Source organism: Orycteropus afer, unplaced genomic scaffold (genome assembly GCF_000298275.1).
Source record: "Orycteropus afer afer isolate SDZICR_OR568_19922 unplaced genomic scaffold, OryAfe1.0 scaffold00175, whole genome shotgun sequence".
NCBI lineage: Eukaryota > Metazoa > Chordata > Mammalia > Tubulidentata > Orycteropodidae > Orycteropus > Orycteropus afer.
Window position 1 is genome coordinate 6,691,704 of NW_006921762.1, and position 7,604 is coordinate 6,699,307.

Consider the following 7,604-nt stretch of genomic DNA (forward strand, 5'->3'; position numbering starts at 1 on the left):
GGGTTTGAACCGCCAGCGGTCTGGTTAGCAGGCAAATGTCTTAGCCACTATGCTACCAGAGCTCCCTTAGCTGTTCTAAACTGCTCTGCTCATTTCTTGGTCTCCCCTGCCCTGTTTGCTTACCTGGCCTGCCCCTGGAGCAAAAACTTACCTTCCACTGGTTCCAGGGCTAGCTTACTATGGCCTGTTCCAGGGTCAGCTCATGGATGCATACACCCACCTTCCGCTGGATCTGGGGCTGGCTTATGCTATGTATAACATATTAAATAAAAAAAAGCAAGATCTAAAATTTTATATGTAGTATTATCTCATCTATGAAAAAAACTATGTCTAGAAAAAAAATTAAAGAAGTGTACCAAAATATTGAAAGATATTTTCTATGAGAAAATATGGAAAATTTTTATTATTCTTTTCCTTTTATTTCCAAAACTTTCAACAAGTATGTACTACTCTTATAATTAAAAAAAAAAAAAAAAAGTTAAATGTCATTTGATTTAACCATAATTGGTGTACATGTACTTCAGCTTATCAGCACATGTGTTGCACAATGTGAGGTTTAAATAACATTGTACATAGAAAAGGAGTGCTCATGAACTCCCCTCCCACCCAAACATTTACCCCTCATTAGCAGCTGATAACTGACTAATGACAGCCAAAAAAAACTCACTGCCATGGAGTCAGATCCGACTCATAGCAACCCCTCCTTGGGTTTCCGAGGTGGTTTTACAATGGGAAACATTTCTTTCTTATTCAAACAGCAAAGTGCTGCAAGCCCAGGCCACCATGGTCACATGGACAATCTTCAGCCAAGAGCTCACCAAATTGCAGACTTTGCAAAAGAACAGTTCATGTAGGAAGCAGCTACATGAGCTGAATTTTGTTTGCTTAACACATACGTCAAAACTGATGACATCACTAAGCCAGACACAAAATGAATCCAATTATATGAAATTCTTGAGAAAGCAGACCTAATCTATAAGACAGAAAGTAGTCTAGGGCTGAAGGTAGGACTGGGGAATTAACAGCAAGAGGGCACACGTAAATTGTATTTTGACTCTGGTGGTGATTACATAATTGTATACATTTGCCATTGAACTGTAAACTTAAAATGGTGTGTTTTATTTTATGTAAATTGTGGCCCAATAAAAATAATATAACCTATCCACTCGACGACAGTGAGTTTGGGTTTTTTTTGGTGTGGCATCATTTATGACACTCTTATATGACATATAATGGTAGTACAAAGTGTGATAGTCTCAATCTGGTAACAATCTTAGGAAGGGGCAGCCATAGACATGATATGTTTTGAGAGTCCAAAATAAAAATATATATACACTCTCATTCTGAAACTTGTAATAACACCAAAATTCTGTTAGAATAGAATTGTTATGATATTATGGAATCTCTGAGTATTATACTGATGGGGAAAATCTCTTGGAGAAGGGAAAGTAACACCTTAAGCCATTATCATCTATCACTTAGAGAAACCACCTTCTAACAGTGACAAGTCTAAAAGGAAGGTTAGAGAGTGGGGCAGGAGACAATAGTAGAGAGGGCCAGAAGACAAACCGGAGGTAGAGAGTCCTAAGACAAATATTACCTTTCACTCGGTCTTCTCTTTTTCATGATACAGAAAGAGAAATCTGAATCTCAGAAAAGTTCAGCCTGAGCCTACATGTAAGGCCCAGTTGAATCCCACATCCTTCCTTCCTGGATTTTTGGCCAAAATTTATGGTGATAAACAACATTGACAGCTTTATTTTGTACATTGCTCTATATTGACAAACCATTTTCCTGTCACTTATTTCATTACATCAAGTCAGCAACAGCTGAAGTATTAACAGGCAGGTAGCATTAGCATTTCAATTTCATAGTTAGGAAAACTGAGGCTAAGAGAGCTTAAGTGGTTTACCCAATGTCACACCAATAACTCCCAGAGATGTTCCCTGATGTGCTTCAGTGGCCACACTTAGATCATGGCCAAATGAAAATCTTGAACCTGATGACATAGCACCCACATTTGCAAATCTAATATTGAGATTGGAAAATATATGGTAAATTATTATCCTGAAAGTGCTTGTGAATTCTAATTAGAGGGGAGACATGTATTAGCTTACGTGAAGGGAAAGGCAATGTACAATAAGGGGGAGGTCAGTACAAAATGATCAAGGCAAAGGAAAACACTGTGTAGTAGGCTGGGTTCTCTAGAGAAGCAAAACAAGTAAAGCTTACATATGCATATAGAGAAAGACAAATTTATCTTAGGAAAATGGTTCACACACTTATAGAAGCTTATAAGTCCCAAGTTCTTGAATAAAACATCAAGTTGGAGGTTTTTCCTGACTCACGCAGCTGCAGGGGCTGATGAGCTTAAGGTTGGCAGGCAGTATACTGGCTGTTGACTCCAACAAATGACAAATCCAAGATCTCCAGGACAAATGGTGGATTGTTCGCTCACGGACAGTTGTAGGCAGCACAACAGGATTCCAATCCACAGAAGAATGTCTCTTTTTCCAGGATGTTCATATATATTGGAAGCAGGCCACACCCCTAGAGAAACTCCCTTCAATGGACTGGCTGCTCAAAACATACACATCCAATCCCATCATGGGACAACCCACATCACAACTGCTTAAACCACACAGAATTGTGGTCCAGCCAAGTCGACACACAGCTCCAACTATCACACACTGGGAGGAGCAGAAGAGTTAAAGGCAGCAAAAGTAAATACTATTACATACATAACCCTGAAATAACAGTAAAAACAATAATCTGATTGGACACATAGATAGACACTCAAGCTGAACGGGGTGGGAAGATGAATGGGAATACACCTATGAATATATATCAATTAGACAGAAAATAGTTTCATAGTATTTATATGTACTGCAAATATATCCATGAGTATAGTAGAGCATACAAGGGGCAAAGTTATGAAAGCTTGTTGCTGTTGTTAGGTGTCATTGAGTTGACTCTGACTCATAAAGACTCTATGTGCAACAGAATGAAACACTACCTGGCCGTGCACCATCCTCACAATCCTTGCTATAACTGAGCCTATTGTCGCAGCCACCAGGTCAATCCATCTTGTTGAGAGTCTTTCCCCTTTCGGCTGACTCTCCACTTTGCCAAGTATGATATCTTTTTCAGGGAATGGTCCCTTTTGGTCACTTGATCAAAGCAGATGAGATGAGTCTGGTCATTCTCACTTCCAAGGAGCATTCAGGTTGCACTCCTTCCAGGACAGATTTGTTCATTCTGGCAGTCCATGGTATTTTCAGTATTCTTCACCAACACCATAATTCAAAGGCATCAACTCTTCCTCAGTCTTCCTTATTCATTGTCCAGCTTTCTCATGCATATAAGGTGATTGAAGATACCATGGCTTGGGTCTTCAAAGTGGCATCGTTGTTTCTTAACACTTTAAAGATGTCTTTTGCAGCAGATTTGCCCAGTGCAATATGATGTCTGATTTCTTGACTGCTTCTTCCATGGGTGTTGATTGTGGATCCAAGTAAAATGAAATTCCTGACAACTTCAATCTTTTCTCCATTTTTTGTGATGTTGCTCATTGGTCCAATTGTGAGGATTTTTGTTTTCTTTATGTTGAAGTACAATCCATACTGAAGGCTGCAGTCTTTTATCTTCATCGGGAAGTGCTTCAAATCATCTTCATTTTGAGCAAGCAAGGTTGTGTCATCTGCATATCACAGGTTGTTAATGAGTCTTTCTCCAATCCTGATGCTGAGTTCTTCATATAGTCCAGCTTCTCAGATTATTTGCTCAGCATACAGATTGAATAAATATGGTGAAAGGATGCAATTCTGACACACACCTTTCCTGATTTTAAACCATTCACTATCCCCTTGTTGTGCCTGAACGACAGCCTCTTTCTGGGTCTAGGTGCAGATTCCTCATGAAAACTTCTTAGCCATAACCAAATATCATAAGAGAATGAGTTGTTGGGCATGGGAGCTCAGGACAATCATCTCAGGGGATATGAAATTCATTTGGCATACCATAGACCACAAAGACAATGTTCTACATCCTACTTTGGTGAGTAGTGACAACCTTCAATCCTGGAACTGAACTCACCCCCATGGCTCAACTTTCAGCCAAATGATGTTGTTGTTGTTGTTATGTGCCATCGAGTCAAACCTGACTCATAGCGACCCCTCCTTGGGTTTCCGAGGCAGTATCACTACGGAAGTAGGATTGCCCAACCTTCCTTCCGAGGAATGGCTGGTGGGTTTGAACCGCCAGCCGTCTGGTTAGCAGGCAAGTGTCTTAGCCACTATGCTACCAGAGCTCCCTAGCCAAATGATAGACAGGTCTATAAGGTGAAGAATAAAACCAGGGAGGTTCACACTTCTTAGAGTAAGTATGGTGATCAAAAGAGCAGCATTTGCCCAGGGATAAAGCTCAGAAGCCAGGAAGGGATAGAAAAGAAGGGTGAATGGTAAACACAGGGAGGAAGTGGGAAGAGTGCTGTTACATTGCAGAGATTGTAATCAATGTCACAAAACAAAATGTGTATGAATCATTGAATGGAAAACCAATTTGCTCTGTAAACTTTCACCCAAATCACATTTAAAAAATTGTTTGTGAATAAAAATAGATTTTATCTTTACATAAATTATTTCAAGTCAGCAGATTGGAATTCAAGTTCCTAGTCCTTCTAGATGTATTATTTACTCTCCTAGGCCTTAATTACATCTGTAAAATGAGTATATTAATGTTTATTCTTCTTAATTCATAGAAGTAATATGAAATCAAATAAATATTAAAACATAGTATGTATACAGCAGTAACAAATGATTGTAAAATATTTTATTTATATTATCCAAACCTACAAAGAAATTGTAAATATATTTTATTATCAACAGAATTTTTCCTGTAGATTAACTATAATTTAAAAATGATATCTATGATAAAAATCTATGTAATAAAAATGCTCATTTATCTTACTATTCATGTATCATCAGTTTCAGGATTTCTTCATCTGGTAAATTACAGTTGCAGAAGAATTCACTCTCAGGAAGAGACCAGAAAGGACCAAACAATGTGACTGAAAGTAACACTTCACTAGGAATCAAGTATCACTCAGCACTAGAAAGCAAAATTAGTTTTCACAAACATGTAAGAACATTCAGGCAACAGTAACTTACACACTGCATCACCAGAGCATCTTAAGTGAGTTGTTGTTGTTGTTTTGCTGTCGAGTTGGCCCCGACTCATAGCGACCCCTCCTCGGGTTTCCGAGGCAGTATCACTACGGAAGTAGGATTGCCCAACCTTCCTTCCGAGGAGTGGCTGGTGGGTTTGAATCGCCAGCCTTCTGGTGAGCAGTCAAGTGCCATAGGCACTATGCTACCAGAGCTCCCTGAGTGAGTTAAGAGGAGGCAAAAATAGGCTGATTGACTTTGACAGAGAAATTACAATTGACCTTAATTCTTTACAAATTCTGTTGTCCTCCATGTAAAGCTTAAAGTAGGATCAGGGTAGCCAGTGGGACAAGTATAATTTCCAGATTCTCATGCAAAAGAACCCATTACCTCTGTAGCCCAGGATTTCCAAAAATGCCCACTCCCTGCAGAGACACTTTCCTCAGTGTCTCTTTAAGCATAGCTCCAAGCACACCTACCCCCTATCCCTCCCTGTCCTACCTCATTCACCCTTCACCATTCACTGACCTCTCCACTACCATTCTCATTTGATATGCAGAAATATTTGCACACTTAAGATCTAGTCCTTATCAAGTCTGCCAATGAGCAACTCATTGTGAGAAATTAATATAACCTAATACTCCTCAGAAGGAAGATGGGGCAATCTACTTCTGTAGTGATACTGCCTCAGAAACCCAAGGAAGGGTCGCTATGAGTCAGGTGTAACTTGATGGCAAATAACAACATCGACAATGCCTCCTAGCTGAACCTGAAAAAATGGTCCAAACTGTAGACCCTTGATTTTACCACTCTACGTTGCAGTCACTCTGTTTGATAAAATGGTTGCCATGCTTCCCTTTGTGGCCTGCAAAATCTAATTCCAGAGTAGCTTGAGGAAATGAGATTTTCTTTTACGTTTGTCTCCATCTTCAGAAAACATGTGCATTTGTTCACATAGCTTTATTTTAGGGGTATAATTGTTGGCAGACACATGCTGATAGAATAAAAAGAAAACATTCACATAAAAGGGAGCAGACAGGTTCGATCTCATCTGCTCTTAGGCAATTTATTTATTTCTTTATTGATGGAAATTGCCAGCAAAAACCTTCTTGCTGAAGAAATATATTCTGAGAAATGAAAATTCAAAGAAGAATGCAGAGCTCCAATGCCAGCACTACAAAGCCCCTGATTCTGTTAGGGTATGAGATACATGTACCCTGCTGCAAAACAGGAATTTGTAAATACATACACATAGAGGCTGAGAGTTCCCTTCAGGCCATTAGTATCTGCAAAATGACAGCTCCACCAAGAACTGTTTACAAAGGCCATGACAACAGCAAGAAAACAATCATGTTTTCTGTGAATGGATGTGCACATGTTTTCTGACGAGCAATTCATCCAATCTCCTATTTAAAAATGCATTTCCTTTTTAAAATCAAGACCTACTTAAAGAAGAATCTGGCTGGATTCGGTGTTAACCTTCTATCCATTGACACAATTTCTCTCACAATCCAAAAGTGTTAGACACTGCAATCGGGTGAGAAAATTCTTCATTGCCCAGTCTTTCATCCAATTGAGACCAGCTTTTCAAAGATGTTTCTGTTTTCTTATTCCAAAGACTCCCACATGCTTCAGTCAAAACAGAATAAGAAAATCAGAGAATTCTCTTTTAGGACAATTGGCTAGAGAGTTGACTAACAGTTATGTCTAATTCTGCAATGTTGGCTGAGGGCTCCTTTATGATATGCTTCTCGTCTCTGTTCCAAGAACTAGCTCCATTTTAGACCAGTGAGAACTGGGACACAATACCAGCCACAGGCAAGCCTGTTCATGAAAAAGGTCACAATCAAAAACAGGAGGGGAGAATAATTTTTTTCACACTAAAATTAATAATGTGTACTTTACATATGAATCTTCTTTTCCATCTCCATCTTCCCAGCTCCTGAAATCCCTACCCTGTGCCCTCTACAATTCACAGTCCATCATCAGCACAATCTCTTTTATCCTTACGTTTTCTCCAAAGTAAATAGACACCTGGTGCTCCCTTGAGGATCCTGGTTCTACTGTGGTAGTCTGAAGTGGTGTTCCCTCATGTCTCCTAAACTCCTAGGCCTAACAGGAAAAGATTAATTTTATTCATTGTTGCTTGTAAATCATCCTCTCTCTCTTTCCCTAAAAATTCCTAGCTCTGAATCTATATCATCAGTCTATTATCACCACCTGCCCCTCGTTGTTGCAGACATCTACCAACCTCTTGGTGATTCTCCCTATTTCAAAGATTTTAGTTTATGACCTACTGTTCCTCCCTCTAACAATAATCCTGGTGTCTCAATTCTTTTTTTTTTTTTTTTTTATTAGGATTTGGGTGAAGATCTACAGAGTAAACTCACTTTTCATACAGCAGTTCACATATACTTTGTCTCATGTCATTGACCAAAA